The sequence below is a fragment of the Euprymna scolopes genome, chromosome 9 (assembly GCF_053919585.1).
Source record: "Euprymna scolopes isolate OS-2025 chromosome 9, ASM5391958v1, whole genome shotgun sequence".
Taxonomy (NCBI): Eukaryota; Metazoa; Mollusca; class Cephalopoda; order Sepiida; family Sepiolidae; genus Euprymna; species Euprymna scolopes.
In genome coordinates, this window is record NC_136490.1 from 162,938,599 (window position 1) to 162,964,770 (window position 26,172).

Here is a 26,172-nt window from a genome sequence, read left to right on the forward strand (position 1 = left end):
CAGATGAGGCAGTTCTTACAAGAATGGGGTGTGCGGCTGCGGCTTAGATGCGCTTATGTGCCTTCTGGCAATGATATAGCTGAGAGAAGCCATCGCAGCATCAAAATAATTGCAGCCAGGAAGCAGTGCACCATCGCAGAAGCTGTGTACTGGTATAATCTAATGCCAAAGGATGGCGTCTCTCCAGGAACGGCGCCTGCAAACGCAATCTATCAGTACCGTGTCCGAGAAAAAGGAATCCACCCCGATACAACTGTGGCCACTGAGATAGAACGGAATCGATATGCCAAAGGGGATGCTGTCTGGGTGAAGCCGTCAGGAAACCGATGTACTGACAAGTATAAACGGGGCACAGTGACCTATGTGGTGATTCAGCAGTGTGTCCAGGTTGATAGCGTACCCCGTCACGTTAGGGACCTACGGCCGGCGACACATTTACCACCTCCAGTGGACGATGAGAGTGACTCTGACACTGAGACGAGTGGGCCATCGCTTTGGTTAGCACCACCCCTATCAAGCAGTGACTCTGATATCAGTAGCCTCCACGGAGATGAAGCCTTCCCCGACCATCAGGCGGTGGATGAGAGCGCACGCGAAGACGAGAGCAGCACTGTACCCCTTCGAGGAAGCACCCGACGGCGGCAATCGTCAACCCCCTGCCGTCTCTGTGATAATGAGATTAGGGGGGGGAGTATGGAGAAAGAAGTGGCTTACCGTTAAAGCGGCTGCGCGTTTGTGCATGCAAAGCACAAATTGAGAATCAAGATGGCGCCCGCATGCGTTTATGTGGAAAAAAGTCTCCTGGAATCTCGAGGAATCTCGGAGAATCTCGTACCCTGATTTCATAAATAACGAGGAAAGGAAAACGGGAGGACGGACGATTTTTAGTCACTAAAGCGAACGGACGTGTGTAAAAGAAGAGGTAGAAGAAAAGAGTGTGGTGAACGAAACAAACAACGACTCGGTTGAAAGTAGAGTTGTAACGAACACAGTATTAGACACGAGAAATCAGCCCATTATTCCTCATTTCAAAATAGCACCGCTTAAAGTTCATGGCGAACCCTTTCTAAAATGGCAAAATGTCTACTTACTGAATCGGAATTAACCCAACATTTATGGACTATTTAATGGCTGCGGCATATACAAAAATTAGATTGTTCGATAAAAGATTTGGCAGAATCGTATATAAATCATAAAACCCAAATTGAACTGAATGCATATATTTGGTTCAAATTGCTTGGAATCTATAAAAATTCCCATAAACTAAATATTAAAAGCCAAAAGGTATTTTCGTAGGTTGCGGTATAAACAGTCCAGCTTATTTAATTTGTTTTCCCGACCAAAATGCTATAAAAATGTAGATGTGTAAAATTGAATGACATTTAATTGAAAAAAAAATGCTGAAACCTGAAGAAATATTTCCTAGTGTTTTCGTCGATCAGAACGAAAATATTAATAACGCCGACAATTGCAGTAAAATTACTGACGAAAATATTGACCCGATACATCGATACCCGATTAGGGATTCGTAAATAAAAGATACTTCCTAAAAATTGAAAAATTACAAGACTACACATTAGATTACTGTTAATCGTCGAAAAGCGCACCAGAAAGGTATATTAAGGCGATTAATTCAGAAAACCATCAAGAACAATGGAATCCGAATTGGAAGCGTTATCTGAAAATAATACATATAAAATGGTATTAAAGAATCTAATTTCTTCTCGTTGGGGCTTTTCCACAAAACAACGGTTTCTGGCAGTGAAACTTTTAAAGCAAGATTTGTTACAAATGGGTTTTCTCAAATTTCTGGGGTCGAATATTTTGCCACAATCTCACTGACGACAAATTTAACGATAACTACCGCACAATAACATTAAAAAAATAAATCAATTGATATAAAAATGCTTATTTCAATGTTCTAATTGACTGCGAGATTTATATTTACCCCCTCCCACCGAGGGATTTTAAATGAAAAAACTCCGGATTGAAACTGAATAAGTCGCTTTATGGTCTCAAACAAAGCAATCACTAATGTAATCTGACACTTCATAATTATTTAATAGAGCAAAAATTCAGGTGGTGTACTGTAAGCGCGTGCATGTACACCAAAAACATAATAAATTGTTGATTTTGTTCTTTAGGTTGACGATACTTGCGTCAAATAGTGACAACATTTTAAAAGATGTTCAGAATAAATTAGATGGAAAGTTTTAAATGACCGATCGTGGACAGTTCCTTAGTATAAAATTTTCTTGGAAAAATTAAACTGTAATAATGAATAAATCACGATACCTTGATAAAATTTTGCTAAAGTATTGAATACAAGATTCCAAACCAGGAATAACTCTCATTGAGATTGATATCAATAAAATACATAGCAGCAATCGATTAGAACTTTTATCAATTTTATGACCACCACTAGGCTTAATATATGTTACACTGTAACAAAACTCTCTAAAAACTTATAAAAACCGACAATTAAAGACGTTACACGCACAAAACACATCATTCGTTATCTAAAAGGAACCAAGGAACATCTTTCGTATATAAAAGTTTCACATATCCCCCAAAATTAGAGGGATTGTTAGTTTCAGACAGGGGGAAACTCTGATGATTGAAAAAGTATAACGGGATATTGTTTTAGACACAAAGATTGTATATACTGCAAAACTAAAACAAAAACAAATTGTGACCCCTTTCCTTCTGTGAAGCAGAGTTTGTTGGCTTTTCACAATCAGCCTAAAATGCTATTTTTCTAAGCACCCTTCAAAAATCTATTTTAAAACCAAACTTAAGTAATTGTACTGTGACAACCAGAGTTGTATTTTATCAGCAAATAGCTCTATGAGTCATCAAAGGTCGAAGCATATTGATATCAAATATCATTTAATTAGAAATACAGTCAGTAAAACATCTAAATGATGTAGAATCTGAAAATAATATAGCCGAAATTTTTACTAAACCAACAAAAATAAAATTATAACATTTCATCGTTAAACTTTTTGGAATTTAATCAGAAATGAATCTAGAATGTTGTCGAGTTTTTGTTTAACAACGAAAAAGTGATTGTTTTCTTGCTTCTTCAAAAAAACTTTCTTTTTAAAAGCACACATTGTATGTATATAAAATTGCATGTATATGTATATATTTTTTTACTACATTTTCACCCCAAACAAGGCACATTGCCACTTTGGTGTAGGGGGCTACTATCAGGGGCAGCAACTACTGGGGCACTATGTTGGGATTTGGGCAGCAAGATGTCGGTTCACGTTACACTTTAACTTCTGCATGTCAGTACTGTTGGGGAAGCAGGGGCCTAGAATGGAATTCCAAAGTCTAGCGGTGCTGGGGAAGAAACTACTGGAGTAGAAAGATCTTTAACATCTAGGGATCTCTACTGTGTGGGAGTGGGATTTAGCTGCCTGTCGGGTTTGTCGAGGGTGTCTACGTCGTAGTGGCACAACTGTCTGCAGTTCGTCAGAGCATTCACTATTAAAATACTTGTAGAACAGGCAGAGGGATGCAACGTTTCATCGATTGGACAGAGGCTGAAGCTTAGATGCCAGATCAGGGCCTATCAGATTGGCGACTCTCTTTTGAACCTTGTCTAGGAGGGAGAGACTAGCAGCAGATACACTAGCCCAAATGTGACAGCAATACTCCATACATGGGCGACGGGTGGCTTTATAGAGGTACAGGATACTTTCAGGTGTCAGTAGTTTTCTAGCACGGTAGAGAGAGCCTACCTTCTTCGCAGCGGCCTTGGCAATGTTTTCAATGTAATTGTTCCAACTCATGTTTCCTGTGAACGTTAGGCCAAAAGGTTTGAAAGATGTACTCTCGGATAGGGAGTCACTGGTCATTGCTATTGGTGGCAGAGAAGGTTTCTTGTAATTATTGAAGAAAACCAGTTTAGTCTTGGCAGCATTGAATGTGAACATCCATTTTTGTCCCCATTCCACTACAGATTGGAGGTCATCCTCTAGTGTTTTTTTCCATTTCTTTATTTATGTCTTCATTTGTTTTCCTGTCATGCCTGTTATAGTGCGTGGTGTCATCAGTATATATACCCATCTCAGAGGCAGTTTTGTCGGGGAGGTCATTAATAAATATTAGGAACAATATAGGTCCAAGAATATACCCCTGAGGCACTCCCGCATTTATATCATATTGTTTAGATGTACGACCGTCGAGGACAACTCTTACTAAGAAGGATTCAATTATGCTAAGTATTCTACCAGTGATACCGTATGATCTAATTTTCCTGAGGAGACCCTCATGCCATACCCTGTCAAAAGCCTTAGATATATCCAGAGCTACTGCTCTGCTCTCCCCCGCTTTATCAGTGAATGGTATATACGTTCAGAGATTACAGTTACGATGTCTGCTGTGGAACGGGCTTGTCTAAATCCATATTGTTTTTCAGCCAGAAGTTTAGCATCTGTAAGGTGATGGACTAGAGCATGGTTAATTATGGTCTCAAATATTTTGGCGAAAAGTTGGAGGAGGCTAATGGAGCGATAATTTGATGGGCCAGTTCTTTCGCCAGAATTCTTGAATACTGGTACCACAGAAGCCGTTTTCCAACAGCCCGGAAAGCAAGATTTATTAACGCATTTGTTGTAGAGTTTGGAGAGAACTGGAGCCACTTCGGCTGATCATTTTTTAATAGCACAGCTGGGATGAGATCTGGTCCACATGCTTTTGAAGTGTCAATGTTTTTTTATGATAGCATGCACCTGAGCACGGATGATTTCTAGATCGTCTAGCGTGGCGTCTGTTCGCGAAGAAAAGTCAGGCAAGGGGGTGGTTGGAAGGGTCCAGTGTGGAGCTTTAGGCAAACCGGCTGGCAAGCATATTAGCCTTGTTTGTTGATGAGCAAACAACCTCGTGATTTTTGGTTAGTGGGGGAATTGTTGATTGCCCATTATTTACTACAATGTTGTAGATTTTCCAGAAGTCTCGAGTTCCTAATTTTTGTGCTTCAATGAGTTTTTTTAGTGGTTTCCGTAAATTCTCTCTTAGCTGTCGCTATTTATTTCTTAACGTTACTTCTAGCTTCTATATACATCTGTGTGTTTGAAATGGACTTATGTCGGTTTAATCTGCGGTATGCATGCTGCCTTTGAGCAATGGCAGTTGTTCAAGTCGAAGTAAACCATTGGGGAGAGTGGGGCTTGCTATAAAATTTCCGCATGGGAACATGTGCTTCAATTGCTGTTTTGAACCATGCAGTGGTCTCAATTGCGCACTGTTCAGCAGGAAGAGAAAAATATTTTCCCATGAGGCATCTCTGATAAGATCTCTAATGGCTTCCCAGTCAGCATTTTTATAATATCTTGTTTTTTTGAGCACTGGCTCTTCAGTTTTGGGTCTAGAGTTTAGGGCGATTTCGACCATTGTCACTGCATGATCAGCGTTCCCGAGTGTCGCGGTCAGCATTTGTTATACAATCCACGGGAGCTGATGTCAGAACAGATTTAGAATGATACGTGTTGTTCCTGCTGGTCAGGGAAACAGGTTAGAAACGTAGCCATTTGTGATAGGGAGTGAGATATAGCGAAGCTATGTGTTGAGCTGCCCGCTGCATCTGTGTAAGTAGAGAATCCAAGCCAGTTTTTCTGGTGAACATTAAAGTCACCAAATACATATACTTGTGCGCTAGTGTCGAGGGAGAGTGCTGTGTCTATGCTGTCAGAGACTTTGTTTATTATGGTGCAGTCCTGGGTCGAGCGAGCGAGAGAGAGAGAGAGAGAGAGAGAGAGAGCGGTAGAGAAAGTAAAAGTAGCTAATGTTGTGTTGCATGATTAGTCTAAAGCACATAAAGGCTTGATCGCCCGTTTCTAGGTTTGTTTTTCGAGTCAGGGGGAGGGTATTACGAATGTAGACTTCAAGTCCGTGCACATGTCTGTCATAGTCCTTACGGCAGAGTGGGAGATATCCAGGCATGTTAAAGGAGTTAGAGGGGATGGAGGAGTGTAGGTTAGTCTCGCTTAGTGCTAAGATATCCGGGATATTTGATAGGAGAAATGCTTCAGCATCAGCTAAATTAGTTGTAATCCCATGGATGTTAATGAATGCAAGCCTCAAAGGAGGAGGCAAGTTGGATTTGTTTGTCCCTAGGCCTGGTTTAAGCTTTTTTTTATTGTACTGTCATCATATTTTTAAAGATTTTCAGTTAGGTAAGGGGAAGCTGGTTAGGCAAGGTATCAGACATGCAACACAAGTAGACTAAACTACACTCCTCCATCCCCTCTAACTACTTTAACATGCCTGGATATCTCCCACTCTGCCGTAAGGACTCTGACAGTTAACAAATTCCTAATGAACCGCCCCCTTAAGTAAACACTTCATTAAATCTCCACACTAACGTAATGTACTTGCAATAACCCTTATCCCTGAGTGGCTTCCGGGCCTTGATAAGTGGTGATCACTGTGTAAAAAAGACCATTAGCTGAACTTTCTTTAACTGTATGTATATATATATATATATATATATATATATATATATATATATATATATTTAAAATGTATTTATATATAAATGTATGTATTTATAAATGTATGTATATATATATATTTAAAGAATTGAATTAAAAGTGTCATGGCTTCCTTTTTCAGCGTGCACGTTCTATATATGTCTGCATAAAATACTGTGCGTATATACATATATCTGTACGCATACGTCTCTCTCTATATATATATATACATATATATATATATATATATATATATGTGTGTGTGTGTGTGTGTGTGTGTGTATAAAGAATCAAAAACAAAACGAAAACGACTCTTTAACAATTAGATTAAGAATGGCTTCTTTTACACGCATGTTTTTACTTAATGTTAGGGTATAACTGCTAAAATTTAGACGATCTTATTTATAACTACGCGTTCGGATAATCATCGAATAAGAAGCTTCCGATCTCATTGTAAAAATATTGATTTTGTTATTCCAGTCAGTTCTCTATCAGTTTCTGTCTTGACACGACTGAAGCACGGCTGATCGTGATTAGATTGATTCTCCGCCGACCAAATCTACTCCGGTCCTCTTTGACATGCAGAATAGCTCAACACTGAACAAAAGCTTTACACTACTTCAATATGTATAAGTAAAATCTTGATAATGAATAATAATATATATATATATACGGCGTGTAGTATATGGTCGTGATCCAACATTTCTGTTCGGGGAACTTATTTTATCTGCATTTGGAACGGGTATTTTCACAGTATCAATATACTCTTTTTTATTTTAATACACCCAAATGACTGTTTACTTGTTACAAGACTAATTTAATTTGAGAAGTCATAAGCATACACTTTAGACAATCTCTATTTTGTAAATTAAAAGGAACGGCTGTTTTATCATTTCCAGATTATAAGAAAACCTTCTACTCTAATAGTTTTTTCCCTAGAACTGCTAGACTTTAGAGTTCGCTTCTGGGTTCTTGTTTCCCTGACTAAGCTAACAAGCAGAGGTTCAAGTGTTATGTAAACAAATATTTTGCTACACAACCCCCTGCATATTACCCCTACAAATTATCTCAGATAGTAAACCTCTACACAAAAGTGTGACACAGCCTTGTGTTAGATGAAAATTTAATACAAATGTAAAAATAACCTCTAATTCAATTGCGCATTTCGTTAATATGTTAAATTCAGATTCTTTTTTTTTATTTTCATAAGATAAACAAACATGGGTGCAGTTTTCACAAACAAAATAAGAAGACACCAAGGAAGTAAGATGACGTATTGCAATGGCAAAAACAGCAATGATTGTGCTAAACAATATCTGGAAAGATCCATTTCACAAAGAAACGGTTCTTTCAAGCTTTAGTATTCTCAATAGCAACACAGAGCAGAATGTTGGATTTTGAAAAAAGTCAATGAAAGGAAAATTGGTGATTTTGAATTTGGTGCAACCGCAGACTTCATCATGTTAGCTAGGTAAACAAACGTACAAGCAAATGGGTTCTGGAGAAAGCTGGACCATGCCGCAAACTGTTTGACAACATTCATGTCAATAAATTGCGATTTTTGAGACACGTGGTCAGAACAAACGGCATAGCACAATATCTGCTATTTGGTAGAATTCATGGCAAAAATGACGTGGAAAATAAAAAAAAACAAGAATTTTAGACAACGTGAAAGATATCGCGTTAGGACCTAAACACGGCTGAGTCACTCAGAATAACACAGAACCGGAGGCAATTGGCGACGATTCTTGAAGAGTGCCACGGTTGGTCAGAAGTGATTATTCCGTCAAAGAAAGAGACAAAAACATTGCTATTCGTAGCAATTGGTGCTAGTTCAGTTTTCATTTTTCAACGCAGTTACTTTAGACATCATAAAGTATTGTTTGCGTTAAATAGGAACCATTCTACTTTGTTTTCCTGTTGTTCCCTCGTAATTGATAACATATAATTGCTATTTCTGTTTTATTAATATCTTTCTGTTAAACATTTCATTTTATATTAATAAGTTCTAAGAATTCCTTTATCTTCTTTTTAATAATGTGGTATACAATAATTGGCTATCGGCACAAACATAGAGATACTTTTGTTTGTTTTAGCCGTGATTTCTTTGGTGTAAATGTCACCAACACACTCTCCATTTAACAAATGCACAAAAATCACGAATATATTCCTGCAGAGGCTTCTTTTATCGATCTATATTTTCTATTTTCTGTAGGAGTGGAAATTCGTATAAATCAATCATGCAAAATCCAGCAATGCCAACCATTTTTTATATTTGCTTTATTTTAAAGAACAATCTTTAAATTGTTTTCTCTTTTTATGAATATATTTTTTTCTATTTTTATTTTGCAAATATCATGCATCGTTACTAAAGATTGGTGTGTTTCAGCAAATTGCAAGCCATTTCCAATTATCATGCAACAAAACACTAAACCCAACCTATTATATAATCTATTGTGTTTCTAGATTCGTTTAAAATGTTTACCCTTTAAGAACATAATTTCCGAGATCTTCACGCAAAAACACAGTTTTTTACTTCTCTCTTTGCCAGAAAAATTACTCGTTCTTAGCATGGACTGAGAGAAAAATTAGGGGAAGTGCCTCCTTCTCAAATATCATGTCTCTACATTCCAACTTTCCAGAGGTAAAAATCCAATTACAGAATGCAAAACCGGACCTATTTTTCTAAGTTAGACTTGTATTGGATCAACAGTTTCCTTAACTAAGTTTGTAATTAAAGGATATTCTAATTTGACATCTAAATCTGACTTCCAACATGAGCATAGAATACATATTCTATGCTCATGTTGGAAGTCATCTACATTAAAGATGGCTTTTCATATGGTAAAGAAACTTCTCGAGAAAATTGTTTTGTATGTGATTTTTTATTGCACTTGCTCGCACCACTGCGTTTATATTTGCCCTCTATTCCACCCATAATATGGGAGTTACAATCTTTGAGGGCATATCTGAGCAACGCTGATGTTGAAGCATTTCTCCTATCAAATATCCCGGATATCTTAGCACTAAGTGAGACTAACCTACACTACTCCATCCCCTCTAACCACTATAACATGCCTGGATATCTCCCACTCTGCCGTAAGGACTCTGACAGACACATGCACATACTTGAAGTCTACATTCGTAATACCCTCCCCCTGACTAGAGAAACAAACCTAGAAACAGATGATCAAGCCTTTATGTGCTTTAAACTAAACATGCAACACAATATTAGCTACTTTTATTTTCTCTACCGTTCTCCCTCGACTCAGGACTGCACCATAATAAACAAAGTCTCTGACAGCATAGGCACGGCACTGTCCCTCGACACTAGCGCACAAATACATGTATTTGGTGACATTAATGTCCACCACAAAAACTGGCTTGGATTCTCTACTGACACAGATGCAGCGGGCAGCACAACTCATAGCTTCACTATATCTCACTCTCTATCACAAATTGTTACGTTTCCAACCAGTTTCCCTGACCAGCAAGAACAACATGCATCACTTCTAGATTTGTTTTTGACCACAGTTCCGGATGACTGCATAACGAAGGCCCACAGCCCACTCGGGAACGCTGATCATGCAGTGATAATGGTGAAAATCGCCCTAAACTCTAGAGCCAAAACTGAAGACCCAGTGCTCAAAACAACGAGATATTATAAAAAGGCTGACTGGGAAGCCATCAGGGAACAAATCAGAGATGCCCCATGGGGAAATATTTTTCTCTTCCTGCTGAACAGTGTGCAAACGAGACCACTGAATGGTTCAAAACTGCAATCGGAGCGCATGTTCCGATGCGGAAATTTTATAGTAAGCCTCACTCTCCCTAATGGTTTACTTCGACTTGCACAACTGCCATTGCTCAAAAGCAGCATGCATACCGTAGGTTTAACCGACATAAGTCCAGTTCAAACAGACTGAAGTATATAGAAGCTAGAAATAACGTTAAGAAAGAAATAGCGACAGTTTAGAGAGAATTTACGGAAAGCGCATCGAAGCACAAAAATTAGGAACTCGAGACTTCTGGACAATCTACAACAGTGTAGTAAATAATGGCCAATCAACAATTTCCCCACTAACCAAAAATCACGAGGTTGTTTGCTCAGCAACCGACAAGGCTAACCTGCTTGCCAGTCGGTTTGCCTCAAACTCCACACTGGACCCTTCCAACCACCCCCTACCTGACTTTCCTATGCGGACAGACGCCACACTAGACGATCTGAAAATCACCCCTGCTCAGGTGTATGTTATCATAAAAAATCTTGACACTTCAAAAGCATGTGGACCCGATCTCATCCCAGCTGCGCTATTAAAAACGTGCTCAGCCGAAGTAGCTCCAGTTCTCTCCAAACTCTACAACAAATGCCTTAATGAAGCTTGCTTTCCGGGCTGTTGGAAAACTGCTTCTGTGGTACCAGTATTCAAGAATTCTGGCGAAAGGACTGACCCATCAAATTATCGCCCTATAAGCCTTCTCCCACTTTTTGCCAAAATATTTGAGACCTTAATTAACCATGCTCTAGTCTATCACCTTACAGATTCTAAACTTCTGACTGACAAACAATATGGATTTAGACAAGCCCGTTCCACAGCAGACATCGTAACTGTAATCTCTGAACGTATATACCATTCACTGGACAAAGCGGGGGAGGGCAGAGCGGTAGCTCTAGATATATCTAAGGCTTTTGACAGGGTAAGGCACGAGGGTCTCCGCAGGAAAATTAAATCATACGGTATCACTGGTAGAATACTTAGCATAATTAAATCCTTCTTAGATAAGAGAAAAATCCAAGTTGTCCTCGACGGTCGTACATCTAAACAATATGATATAAATGCGGGGGTGCCCCAGGGTTCTATCCTTGGACCTCTATTGTTCTCCGACAAAATTGCCTCTGAGATGGGTATATATGCTGAAAACACTACACTCTATGGCAGGCACGACAGGAAGACGAATGAACACATTTCTAGAGAAATGGCAGAAACACTAGAGGAAGACTTCCAGTCTGTGGTGGAATGGGGAAAAAGTGGTTGGTCGCGTTCAATGCTGCCAAGACTAAACTAAATTCATTCAATTTTTTTTTTTATTACATTTTCACCCCAAACAAGGCAAATTGCCACTTTGGTGTAGGGGGCTACTATCAGGGGCAACACTACTGGGGTACTATGTAGGGATTTGGGCAGCAAGATGTCGGTTCACGTTACACTTGAACTTCTGCACGTCAGTAATGTTGGGGAAGCAGGGACCTGGAATGGAATTCCAGAGTCTAGCGGTTCTGGGGAAGAAACTATTGGAGTAAAAAGATCTTTTACATCTAGGGATCTCTGATGCTGATGACACTACATTGGGGTGGGATTTAGCAGCCTGTCGGGTTTGTCGATGGTGCTCACGTCGTGGGGGCACAAGTGATTGCAGTTCGTCAGAGCATTCACCACTAAAATACTTGTAGAAAAGGCGGAGGGATGCCACATTTCGTCAATGGGACAGAGGCTGAAGCTTAGATGCCAGTTCAGGGCCTATCAGGTTTGCGACTCTCTTTTGAACCTTGTCAAGGAGCGAGAGACTAGTAGCAGATCCACCAGCCCAGATGTGACAGCAATACTCCATACATGGGCGAATAGTGGCCTTATAGAAGTAAAGAATACTTTCGGGTGTTAGTAGTTGTCTAGCACGGTAGAGAGAGCCCACCTTTCTTGCAGCGGCCCTGGCAATGCCTTCAATGTAATTGTTCCAACTCATGTTTCCTGTGAACGTTAGGCCAAGGAGTTTGAAAGATGGACTCTCAGATAAAGAGTCGTTGGCCATTGCTATGGGTGGTAGAGAGGGTTTCTTGTAATTATTGAATGAAACTAGTTTAGTCTTGGCAGCATTAAACGCGACCAACCACTTTTGTCCCCATTCCACTACAGATTGGAGGTCTTCCTCTAGTGTTTCTGCCAGTTCTTTAGAAATGTGTTCATTCGTCTTCCTGTCGTGCCTGCCATAGAATGTAGTGTCATCAGCATATATACCCATCTCAGAGGCAATGTTGTCGGGGAGGTCATTTATGAATATCAGGAACAATAGAGGTCCAAGGATAGAACCCTGGGGCACCCCCGCATTTATATCATATTGTTTAGATGTACGACCGTCGAGGACAACCTGGATTTTTCTCTTATCTAAGAAGGATTTAATTATGTTAAGTATTCTACCAGTGATACCGTAGGATCTGATTTTACTGAGGAGACCCTCATGCCATACCCTGTCAAAAGCCTTAGATATATCTGGAGCTACCGCTCTGCCTTCCCCCGATTTGTCCAGTGAATGGTATATACGTTCAGAGATCACAGTTAGGATGTCTGCTGTGGAACGGGCTTGTCTAAATCCATATTGTTTGTCAGTCAGTAGTTTAGCATCTGTAAGATGATGGACTAGAGCATGGTTAATTATGGTCTCAAATATTTTGGCAAAAAGTGGGAGGAGGCTAATGGAGCGATAATTTGATGGGTCAGTCCTTTCGCCAGAATTCTTGAATACTGGTACCACAGAAGCAGTTTTCCAACAGCCCGGAAAGCAAACTTCATTAAGGCATTTGTTGTAGAGTTTGGAGAGAATTGGAGCTACTTCGGCTGAGCACTTTTTTAATAGCGCAGCTTGGATGAGGTCCGGTCCACATGCTTTTGAGGTGTCAAGGTTTTTATGATAGCATGCACCTGAGCAGGGGTGGTTTTCAGATCGTCTAGTGTGGCGTCTGTCCGCATTGGAAAGTCAGGTAGGGGGTGGTTGGAAGGGTCCAGTGTGGAGTTTGAGGCAAACCGACTGGCAAGCATGTTAGCCTTGTCAGTTGCTGAGGAGACAACCTCGTGATTGTTGGTTAGTGGGGGAATTGTTGATTGGCCATTATTTACTACACTGTTGTAGATTTTCCAGAAGTCTCGAGTTCCTAGTTTTTGTGCTTCGATGCGCTTTTTAGTGGTTTCCGTAAATTCTCTCTTAGCTGTCGCTATTTCTTTCTTAACGTTATTTCTAGCTTCTATATACTTCAGTCTGTTTGAACTAGACTGATGTCGGTTAAACCTACGGTATGCATGCTGCTTTTGAGCAATGGCAGTTGCACAAGTCGACGTAAACCATTGGGGAGAGTGGGGCTTACTATAAAATTTCCGCATGGGAACATGCGCTTCGATTGCAGTTTTGAACCAGTCAGTGGTCTCGTTTGCACATTGTTCAGCAGGGAGAGAGAAAATATTTTTCCATGGAGCATCTCTAATTAGTTCCCTGATGGCTTCCCAGTCAGCCTTATTATAATATTTCGTTGTTTTATTATTACAAGAACCCCTCTCTACCACCTATAACAATGGCCAACGACTCTTTATCTGAGAGTCCATCTTTCAAACTCCTTTGCCTAACATTCACAGGAAACATGAGTTGGAACAATTACATTGAAGGCATTGCCAGGGCCGCTGCAAAAAAGGTGGGCTCTCTCTACCGTGCTAGACAACTACTAACACCGGAAAGTATCCTTTACTTCTATAAGGCCACTATTCGCCCATGTATGGAGTATTGCTGTCACATCTGGGCTGGTGGATCTGCTACTAGTCTCTCGCTCCTTGACAAGGTTCAAAAGAGAGTTGCAACCTGATAAGCCCTGAACTGGTATCTAAGCTTCAGCCTCTGTCCCATCGACGAAATGTTACATCCCTCTGCCTTTTCTACCAGTATTTTAGTGGTGAATGCTCTGACGAACTGCAATCACTTGTGCCCCCACGACGTGAGCACCCTCGACAAACCCGACAGGCAGCTAAATCCCACCCCACACTGTAGAGATCCCTAGATGTAAAAGATCTTTCTACTCCAATAGTTTCTTCCCCAGAACCGCTAGACTCTGGAATTCCATTCTAGGCCCCTGCTTCCCCAACATTACTGACGTGCAGAAGTTAAAGTGTAACGTGAACCGACATCTTGCTGCCCAAATCTCTACAAAGTACCCCAGTAGTTGTTGCCCCTGATAGTAGCCCCCTACACCAAAGTGGCAATTTGCCTTTTTTTGGGATGAAAATGTAATAAAAAAAAAGTTAAAGGAGCTACGGACAACGCATCCGCAATGCATTGTCTAATCTCCATTAAAAATGATAATAATAATAATAGGTTTTCTACTTACTATGAGTTCAATTTATCTTTTCAGGAGAAAGTCTGGCGATAGGTTCTGCTCTCCCTAAATGACATAAAGAAAAAATTGTTTTTTAATTTTGCGTACCAGTATTCAGTTACTAGGTGAAATCGGCTAATTTCTTCAAGTCATTTCCGACTGTATTTATTTTGTTAACATTCAACGTCGGCGCATTTATTTGTGTGACTTTCTGAAACGTATACGAAAATAGAAATATACATCCGGACAGAAGTGGTTCATTATTAAATGGTTTATTATTAAAGGGTGTATTATTATAAACATTAATACATCAACAGAATTTAAAAATACTTTAATTTAGTTAAACTGTAAACATTTTTTCAATGAATTTAATAATGTGTTATAAAATTCCCAGCTTTCTATGGGCTCACTAGTATTCGATTATTTAATATATATTTAATGTCATTATCGATCCATGGTTAAACAATAACTTTATCCAGATCGATGTAATTAATCCTAGTATGCATTTTATATGAAATAATGTTACAATGCAGTCATCGGGTCAGATATGTCCACGCCATACTCCTATAAACTACAAACGCAACGCAACGCGTAACTATATTTTTGAAATTCACCCGAGAAGATGAACATGATATTAAGGATTTGATTTCCATGCGCATGGTTATTATAATAGGATTGGTACAATATACATTTCGTCCTAAAGAACACAACACTTTATTTTAAAACTGTAATTGAAAAAATAAATCTAGATATCTTTATTGTGTAATAAAGCTGACATCTATTCAATGTAACTTCCTTCAGCCTCAATCACCGCATCGATACGAGTCCAGAACTGGAGCATACTTTTTCCTCAAGCGCCAATGAGAGCTCGGCGAATACCGGCAACATATGGCGACCAGGCTGGCTTTGTTGTTGCGGAAGGTCATATTGGTTATGTTTTCGACGTATGACCAAGTCCAGCGGGCTCAGGTCTGGAGAAAAGAGTGAAAAGTGAGAGAAGGGTACAAACTCATAGCACTCTTTCTGAAGCCTTGGCTTCCTGCTGTCATACTCAAAGTCTGCCGGCAGTCGCCTGATCGCACAAGGGGATCACCAAACTCTTTAGCGCATCCAGGTACACTTTTGTGTTGACTGTCAAGCCAAATTGGAGGATGTGAGATGACATAAAGTGGGCCTTACTTGAAACCACACTAAACACTTTGTTTTCATTACCCTGGGCACGTCCCTGTTATTCGTGGCAATCTAGTGATGCATATTGAGAGTGCAGTCAATGGTCATGTTTTCATAACAGAGAGCATGAGTTGTACAACGGCGCATCTGTGCTCATTTAACGTTGTGTCACTTTCAGACATGATAGAAGGCTCCTATCGCTCTTGGGATTTGTACACAATTGGTTAGTTTGTAGATAGAGTAAACCATTTTAATCAAGCAAATAGAATCATATAGTCTTTGCTAGGGCGACAATTTTATCGTTCCACACTGAACTTTATTTTCACTGAGCCTAGCTGAGCTTATAAATTGAGACTAAGGAACACGTGTCTGTAGATAATCATAGGGTCAATTTAATAAAAAATCGGAAATATATTTTCATTATTTAGACCTCTTCCAACTACTAAAGTACACTATCAAGCAACTCGTCATATGCGTCAGTTCCTAGTGCCTGCATAAATCTCCTTGATGAATTGTGAATTAAATACCTATGATTAAATAAAATATCAAATAAAACACATTTTAAAAACTTGTAATGATTATTTTAACATTTTTGTACTATCTGTGGATAGTTTGATGACGAATATATGAGCGCAGATCTTACTAAACCTTTGTTCCTTAGCATAAAACTCAATTAAACTGAGTATAACCAATATAACAATTGTATGTTAACTATTATGTGTTTTAAAAGCCATAATGAACGGTGAATTAGTTTTAAAGTAAATTTCGTACAAAAACATATTCATATATCTGAAGTTACAGAGACAGAGCTATAAAAATAAACCTCGCCTCAGTAAGCATAATACAACCTTTGACAAGTCTCGATTTTCTTGCTGGTATTCTTATAGGAGGGACCGCGAGAAGGTTGCCAACATCCACAAATGAAAGCCGTTTTATGTAGCCGACTTGATTTATACTTGGCACAATTAGGCTTCCTACCCGTCTTAATTACCAGCACCTTCCAGAACTATATGAAACAGTAGCACATGTAGCCCGTCAAGTGTTAAAGGATTTCAGGTCAAAATGATTTATCTTATTAATTGAAACTAAATAATAGTGATAATAATAGTGATAGGACGATTCCAATATTTTTCCCGATTCCGATACAATTATCGATTCTGATTTCGATTCTTTTTAAATCTTTACATGTTTAACAATACAGTTGTTATTTTATATAGCTTGACGCAAAAAAACAAACAAAAAAAAACATGATGAATGTTAAATGTGCAGATTTTTTCTGAAACGTAAAAAAGTACACTTGATGATAATGATGACGATAATGATGATGATGCATAGATTTTATTTTATCTTTTAGTTAAATAATAAAGATATTTTCTTATGTTTATCATTACTATGATCAGTGGTAGATTATGCTCTAAAAATCAAATAAAAGCAGCAATTAAAGGAATCATTTTTGGTATCGGAAAATATGCACACAATTTTTCCGATGCTTATACCGATTCCGATACCCCTCTCCCCAAAGTTCCGACTTTTCCGATTCCCGATTCCGATTTCGATTAATCTTCCCAACCCGATTAAATAGAAAAGTAGATTGAGGAATACGATTGTAAAATATCTAAATATCAAACAAAATGATTATTTTTATTCATACTCCCCAGAAAATCCAGCCTATTCTAATGAATAAAAGTAGATATCAAAGCAAAAACAAAACAGTTTAAAATTCACAGATATTTTCTGGTTAGCTTTGAAAACGGCCTATTAAATGTAAACATATATTATAATTAGGGCTATGACAACAGCACATTCTTTTCGTTGTTTTAATTCTCAGGTATATATCATTGATATCTTATATGTTTTATGTAGAGTTATGTGGTTCTCGGTTTATTTATTGTGTCTAGCTGTGCCGGATATATACTGGAGAGTAAAAACAATTAAGACAATATGCTGTTGTCCTTGCCCTAATTATAATCAAGAAAAAGAATGACGTTATACGGAATTGTAATGAAATCCTCGTAAAATGGGTACGGCTAAATAATTTATAAAATTGCAAAACAGGTAAATTATCATGTCAGATTATTGCGACAAATATAGCGGTTGAAAATTCGACAAAACATACTATTAACGATAGGATTAGTAAACTTCTATCTACAGAAATTTCACAAAAGTGTCATTATAATGTTTTCAATGATGAGCTAACGCCAAGGTTAATCAATTTAACTACATATAACATAAAAACAATTAGCAACATAATTCCCCGCACAGAAAATATCTACATAAAGGAAAATATATATTTAACTAATAGAAGAACACATTGCTAAAACAATCACTTAATTCAATTGTATTGATAATGTAAGTCAATATAATTTGCTACAATTCACCCTTGTATATTTCTATTCATAAATATGTTAAGAACTCTTGAGCATTTCTCTAGTATTCAAAATTCTTGTTTGATATTTCTAAAAATAAATTTAATATTGCTATTGGTGTTAGGAAGTAAAGACGGACTCTGATTTACAATGTTGATTATTATTAATGATTAGCAGATTTAATTCATTGGATGTCGAGATAGAAGGATTTTTTGGGTGTTTCTTCCCAGGATTTAAATTCTTGCACATTCAGAATGGATTAATCCATTGCTAATCGCTGTGGTGTCTCTATCAAGAGATCCGACGAAGTTACTCAGCGAATTTTGTATAGGCTAAGCTGTCATTCATTTTCTAATTAGCTTTTGTTCGAGTTCTACTAATCTAGTGTAACAAATTCTTCGGTAGAATCCATTTTTAACATTATATATATATATATATATATATATATATATATATATATATATATATATATATATATACTAGTAGGCCGGCCGACATTGCCCTCTCGTAAAATACGTTTAAATATACGTTGATTATTGCAGATTTCGTGTATATTATTATATTATATTGGACCCAATATATAGTAATGATTTAAAAAAATAAAAATGACTTCTGCGTCCCAACCGAGAATCGAAACCAAAATGTTTAGCTAAAGATTTACTTATTCCGCTATTGTTAATGCCTGAGCTATGAAGACATGTTTGCTGCAAAGCTAAAAATTAAAACATGACCCAATAGATATTACATTACGCATGCATATTCGTAATTTCGTCGTTTGACATCAACCTAGCAAATTCCATTTTTAAAATGTTTATACTTTTGTACCAATTTTTCCTGTCTAAAACCCAAATATTAAGTTTCGCATCGGTTCGAATACCCTATATATAAAGTTTCATGTATGTAGACCAAAACCTGACAGATGAGTTTGGTAGGTAAAATTTTTAAACAAACATATATACGCATACAAATCGATATATATAAAGAGTGTTGTGTATACTATCATCTATTTACCTTAATATTAAGCAAGCATAACGCATGTAGAATATCTGAATGAATATAATTACACATATTACTTTACTAATGATAAATACGCATATTACTTTACTAATGATAATTACACATATTACTTTACTAATGATGATCATTTCATAAGAAAGCCACACCAAAAATAACTATATGGAATTAATAAAAAGAATATGCCAATTAGCTAGATCTTTTGCAGATGAATGCAATTCTACGATTTATATATAATAAAGTTGTGGTTTCCTTTTAATTAAATAGAAAGAAACGAAGTTAATATACGAGGGGCGTGCAATAAGTAATGCCTCTGGCCCACTTCCCATAGAAGTAGAACAACGAAACTTGGCACAGTTATTAGTCTTTCTCTACATAGGAACCACCCAGAGTCATGCATTTCTCGCATTGTTTGATGCAGCTCTGGAAACCGTTTTTGTAGAAAACACCAGGTTTGTCCTCTAACCACGACGTGACTTCAGAAATCAAGGCTGCATCATCTGGGAAACGCTTTCCTTTCAAAAACAACTTCATGGCTGGGAAGAGGTGAAAGTTAGACGGTGCAAAGTCCGAAGAGTAGGGAGGATGGGAGTATTTCATAACCACACGCCCGTGCTTCTAATCTGGCGACATGCGATTTGTGGACCGAAGCGTTGTCCTGCAGGAGAAAGGGTACCTTTGTTGATCTTGCACCGCCTTTTGATTTTGATAGCTTCCCTTAATTTCCTCAAAAGTGAAGCATAATAGGCCTGTAATTGTGATACCCCTTGCCAGGAAATCTGTCATCACTACTCCGTCCTGGTCCCAGAAGACTGAGCATTACCTTGCCAGTGGAGGGCTGCACCCTTGCCTTCTTTGGAGGTGGTGAGTCCAAGTGCTTCCATTGCATTGACTGGGCTTTGGTCTCTGGATCATAGTGATGGACCCAGATTTCAACCTGTGTAATCAGTCTTTTGAAAAACTTTGACTCATCTTCTTGGCACATCTCCAAATTCATCCTCGAGCACTTGACGCGTTCTCGCTTGTGGAATGGTGTGATCAACCTGGGAATCCATCTGGCAGACACCTTATGCATAGGCAAATGGTCATGAATGATAGTTTCCACAGACCCTGTACTAATCTTGACATCTTGGGCTATTTGGCGAATAGTAATTCGCCGATCTTCCAAAATGGCAGCCTCAACTTGACGGACAGATGCCTCATCAATTGCAGAAGGGAGGCGACCAGGTCTGGGAGCTGTTTTCACAGACTCCCGGCCATGTTTAAATTCACGACGCCAGCGTTTTACAAGGTAATATGATGGGGCATTATCACCATAAGTTTTTTTATTTCATAAAAAGTATCCTGTGGTGTGCATCCATTCAAATACAAAAACTGGATCACTGCTCGACATTCAAACGACTCCATTTCACACCTGACTCAGTTCAAACACCTGTAAAACAGAAACCACAATTAGTTGAGAGCTGTAATTTGCCACATAACCAGTAGAGACATAAATCATTGTACATGCAAAATCTCAGCTAGATCAGACAGCTGGAATTGGCCAGGGACATTACTTATTGCACGTCCCTCGTAAATATCAGTACACAAAAAACTTAATTTATATATATATATATATATATATATATATAAATACATATATATATGCGTTTGTGTATGTGTGTATAATGACCTCGAATGTTCACTTGTATCAACAACTTCAATCAGAACTAAATATTCTCTATACAAATCTTAAACATTGGGGACAAAGAAAATTTCCTGAAACGTATTTAAATAAAATATGCCCATATTTAATTTCCATTAAAAAATATTACATGTAATCTGAAATTTCTAATCTCACAAGGAAAGAAGCAAAACGTTTCACTCCCTATTCATTACGTTCTTTCACTCACATTACAGCACTGTATACATTTCATAAAAAAGTACACCTATTGTAACGCAACTGCTAATTATTTCATTTTTTCAGCTCATACTAAATGAACGTCTCCTAATTTTAACTTCTATTCTAAATTGCGTCCTTAATTTGTTCGAAAAGTAAATGACTGATTTTAGACATCGACATCTGCTTATGAATTTTCATTTGCAATATGATTATTAATCATAGTATGATATAATGTTTACGGAAATCTATTCCTCTTTAATTTTATACACAATGTACATCGTCACGTTATCTGTCAATCTAGCGATTAATGTTTCAAGATAAAACTAAAATGCTAAAAACACAAACAAACATAATTGAACCAAACAGAAAACATCATTAACTATATATATATATATATATATATATATATATATATATATATATATATATATATATGTGTGTGTGTGTGTGCGTGTATGTACTGAATATAGTTATGTTATTTTACGAATTCAGAATTATTGTTTAGAAATAGTTTAAAATTTTTGCTTTAATTGATTTGAAGTGTTATATTTTCTTTATGATAATAATCCAGTTTTTTTCTTTTTTCTCATTAAAACAGAAACATTCGTAAATTGTAATAAACATTTTCTTTGTCAAATGTAAAAATTTACGCATGTAAATGTGTCATATAGATTTTTGAATAGAAAAATCTTAGTATCATATATATATATATATATATATATATATATATATATATATATATGCGTATGTGTATGAGTGTTATACAAAATTTGAAGCGAACCAAATCGATTATCGCCAAAGTAAAACTTGCATTTGTTGTGTGTTTCGTTATAAACGATACAAAAACACGTCCGTTTGAATTATTTCCGTGTACAAACAATAATTCTAAATTCGTAAAATAAACATAACTATCTCCAGTACACACACACACACACACACACACACACAAACACAACTATATATATATATATATATATATATATATATATATATATATATATGATACCGCGTTAAAAGAATAGTATTTATCTATTTTTCAAAATGTTCGCCTTAAAACTTAAGTAAATACTTGTGTGTCAATTGCTTTTAACGTGCTAACTTTAAGAAAATAATTATTGCGCAATGAAACCGTGTTCAAAAGATCTTCATGTAATCTAAAATATGTAATTAATATATAATATAATTAAATTACATATAAACATAATACAATATATATATATATATATGTATATATATATATATATTGTAGAAGTGTAAGCCATTTTGACTTTTATAACAGTTTCAGATGGTTCGCTGTTACACATAAGTCCTGGGAGGTGACTTGTTTGTAGTAGACAGTTCCACAGAACAAAATATTCTTACCGTGTCGAAACCCGGGAAAAGAATATGTGAAATTGTTGCAGAAAAGGTTTAATATTTATGAAGCAATTCTGGTTTCTGATTGGTTGGTAGTAGAACGTGAATTTATTTGATTCGTCAGTTCTTAGCAGCATCGTTTATAAATAGAATCGCCCGACTGTGTGGGATTATACCCCATTATAAACCTTTTATAATGGGATGTCTCCTAGCGGCTTCGGCTGCAGGGAGATAGGGTAGTACCAGTCAAGGATTCGTCACTTGACACTCAGCCCAACAGGTGAGGGGCCGGGAACCGGCCCAGCACCTGTTGGACTGAGGTACACCGCCTGGGTAATACCTAGGAGGTCCACCCTCCCAGGCCTTGCCACCGGGCTTTCCGGTGGGGCAAGTTTATTGCTTGCTGCCTGAGGCGCCCCGACCGGGGAATGCCGACGGGGTTACTCAGGCAATTTTTAAAATTGCAGGAGTGCCCCTCCTTAAGGGGAGCCTGCGGGTATCCCACTTTCCAGGCCTTGTGCCAAATATTGCCGATCTGGGCGGCAATTAAATATATACCCCATTATAAACCTCTTATGATGGGATGTGTCTCCTAGCGGCTTCGGCTGCAGGGAGACAGGGTAGTACATGTCAAGGATTCGTCACTTGACACTCAGCCCAACAGGTGAGGGGCCGGGAACCGGCCCAGCACCTGTTGGACTGAGGTACACCGCCTGGGTAATACCTAGGAGGTCCACCCTCCCAGGCCTTGCCACCGGGCTTTCCGGTGGGGCAAGTTTATTGCTTGCTGCCTGAGGCGCCCCGACCGGGGAATGCCGACGGGGTTACTCAGGCAATTTTTAAAATTGCAGGAGTGCCCCTCCTTTAGGGGAGCCTGCGGGTATCGCACTTTCCAGGTCTTGTGCCGAATATTGCCGATGTGGGCGACAATTAAATATATACCCCATTATTGAACCAAAATATTGCAATATATATATATATATATATATATATATATATATATATATATATATATATATATATATATATATATATTAAGTCAAATATATTTAAAATCAACCGAGGGTAATGTATATATAGATCAATAAGAATTTAAGCAACGTGCATGGACTCACTTATTAAGCAAAATGATTTTATTTCTGCAATCATACATATATATATAGTGGGAAAACCAAAAACAACAAGTAGGAATAACATCACATTTTTTTCGGATATTACAATTGTTTCGACATAAACCGAAAAATTTTTAATTTTACATCATTAAAAATTTTTCCTGTTTACATCTCATCAGAAATAATTAAAAAAGAATACAAAATATCTTGACATATTTTTCTTTGCATTAAAACCTACATTTGGCGGTGAATTATCACTTCTCATGTTTTAACATGTCCACCATCTATGTTGAATTTTGTATTCTTTTTCAAACATATCTGATGAGATGTAAATATGGAAACTTTTTAATGATATAAAATTGAAAATTGTCTGATTTATGGCGAAACAATTGTAATATCCGGAAAAATACAACCTTGAAGTTATTTCGTCATTTTGTTGTTGGTTTTGCCACTATATATATATATATATATATATATATATATATATATATATATATATATATATATATATATATATGCCGGGTGTTCCAATAAAATGTATACACACTTTAAATGCCCCAAATACCAACATTTATTATAAGAAAGAAAATTTTCATCTATCAATATACTGTGCCAAATATATACACTAGCTTATTATCGAAAGTGTTCAAATTATTGGCCACTGTGGTCCATGAACAGCTGACAGCGCTCACGGGTTGAATCGCTCACTGGTTGAATCGAAAACGTTCCTAATCAATTTGTTTGTTGAAACATCTATGTATGGTTGCTTCCATCCTATTCATTGTAGTTGGTCAAGTGAATTAACGGAATAAATTATAAGATGGTTAACATCACGAATATTGGAATATATCTTTTTGTCATTTATTCTCTGTCTCTCTCCCTCTCTCTCTCTCTCTCTCTCTCTCTGTCTTTGTCTCTATCTCTGTCTCTCTCTGTCTCTCTGTCTCTCTATCTCTGTCTCTCTCTGTCTCTCTGTCTCTGTCTCTGTTTCTCTTTCTCTCTTTCTCTCGCTATATAAATATATATATATACACACACACACATATATATATATATATATATATATATATATATATATATATATATATATATATTAGGTGCCTTCATGAAGCTTCTAGACTTTTTCATATGAACACTTTTATTGATAGTACACACATGAAACTCTTGTCCCCTTCAAAATAATATCCTCTGGCTACAATGCACTTTTTGTACCGTTCCAAAATTTTCTGCAAGACCGTATGGTAGCCCTTTTGTGCGAGCGTGTAATTGGTCATCATCACAGCCTCTTTAAACCCCTCAATTGTCTCAAAACAACATCTTCTAAAGTTTTCTTTGAGGTTAGGGAATAACATAAAAGCCACAAACAGCAGGGTCCGGACTATAGCGAGGGTGAGAAACTGTCGTGATGCCCATCTTGGTCAGATATTCTGTGACAAACATGAAATTATGGAGTCCATGCTTCTCCTGGAATCTCTGTTTTTGGTCATCTACCTTTCATCGCAGATTACCAGAGCGTCAAGATCTGCGGTATCTAAATCGAACAGTTCGGTTATCTTCCTGCTGTAATGACGTCTTTCTTTCTGAGCCTCTTTGAGCACTTTTGGAACCAAGATTGTGCTAATATTCTGCATCTTCAGTTCCGTACGATAAATTGTGTTCATAGTTCCCACACTGACATTAAACTGTGTACTTATTGTCTTATTTAGCTAATCAACTCTTGTGTTCTCACAAAATTACTACCCGCAAATCTCTCATCATCCCTCACAGACTTCCTGCTTTCCGTTAATATCTTGTGACACTCAATAAGGTATCATCGATTAATTGAAGATGGCACAAAAGCAGTCTACAGCATTCGAGGCATGTTTTAGTATTTTTCCAAGTTGAAACAGAATTTTATTGCATATCGTTTTTCTACAGTGTCCTCACGTCCAGATTGCATTTTTTGTGACAATCAAGCTTTAGTAAGGTTTATGCAAATCCCTACTATAGCTGTATATTGGAATTTTTAATCATGAAAATATGGTCAATCATCTTAGAAGATACATAAATATAACATACGACTATTTTAAATGCCTGTACAAACATGTCTGGAAACATATGTAAGGTAACTCATATATATATATATATATATATATATATATATATATATATATATATATATATATATGTGTGTGTGTGTGTGTGTGTGTGTGTGTGTGTGTTTTATTTGGTAGTAGTAGGTAAAGGAATATATGAAAGTTTTAAAAGTAAAAAAAAACAATGGGAAAAAGACCAGAATCATGAAAGTGAAGAAAAGAAAAGAAACAAACAAATAGACGAGTATGTTTGAGTAAAGGAGTGTCTAGCTGTTTATTCGCCTATCATTCCTAATTGTATAATTATTTTATGACAAAGTTGTTGGTATGTCCGGTGTATGTAAAGTCCGTGAGTGGTATGGAATTTGGATTAATTTCGGGAGAAAGGGACCCCCCTTTTTCAAAATAGAAAACAAAAGCAAATTCAAGATGACGGAAGAGAATGTGACAGGACAGCAGAAAAAGGTCAGGGTCGCAGAAAGGTCTTTCTTCGCATTGTTTGTGGCTTTTAAAACTACATATATTCCTTTACCAACAATGCTTAAAGCAAAATACTACATACTCTTATCCCTTGGTCTTAACCA

At 37.3% G+C, this 26,172-nt stretch overlaps 1 protein-coding gene across 4 annotated transcripts in view; it reads right to left on the reverse strand.

Annotated features, from left to right (window-relative positions):
* Positions 1–26,172, reverse strand: part of LOC145284964 (FMRFamide receptor-like) — a 1,154,906-nt gene that overhangs the window by 297,644 nt on the left and 831,090 nt on the right. For 2 of the 4 annotated variants that reach the window (XM_080134068.1, XM_080134066.1), the window contains one exon: positions 14,626–14,679. The exons of the other annotated variants lie outside the window; for them this stretch is intronic. The gene's annotated coding sequence lies outside the window, so the exon portion shown is untranslated. The remainder of the gene's footprint in view (positions 1–14,625; positions 14,680–26,172) is intronic. 4 annotated transcript variants of the gene reach the window in all.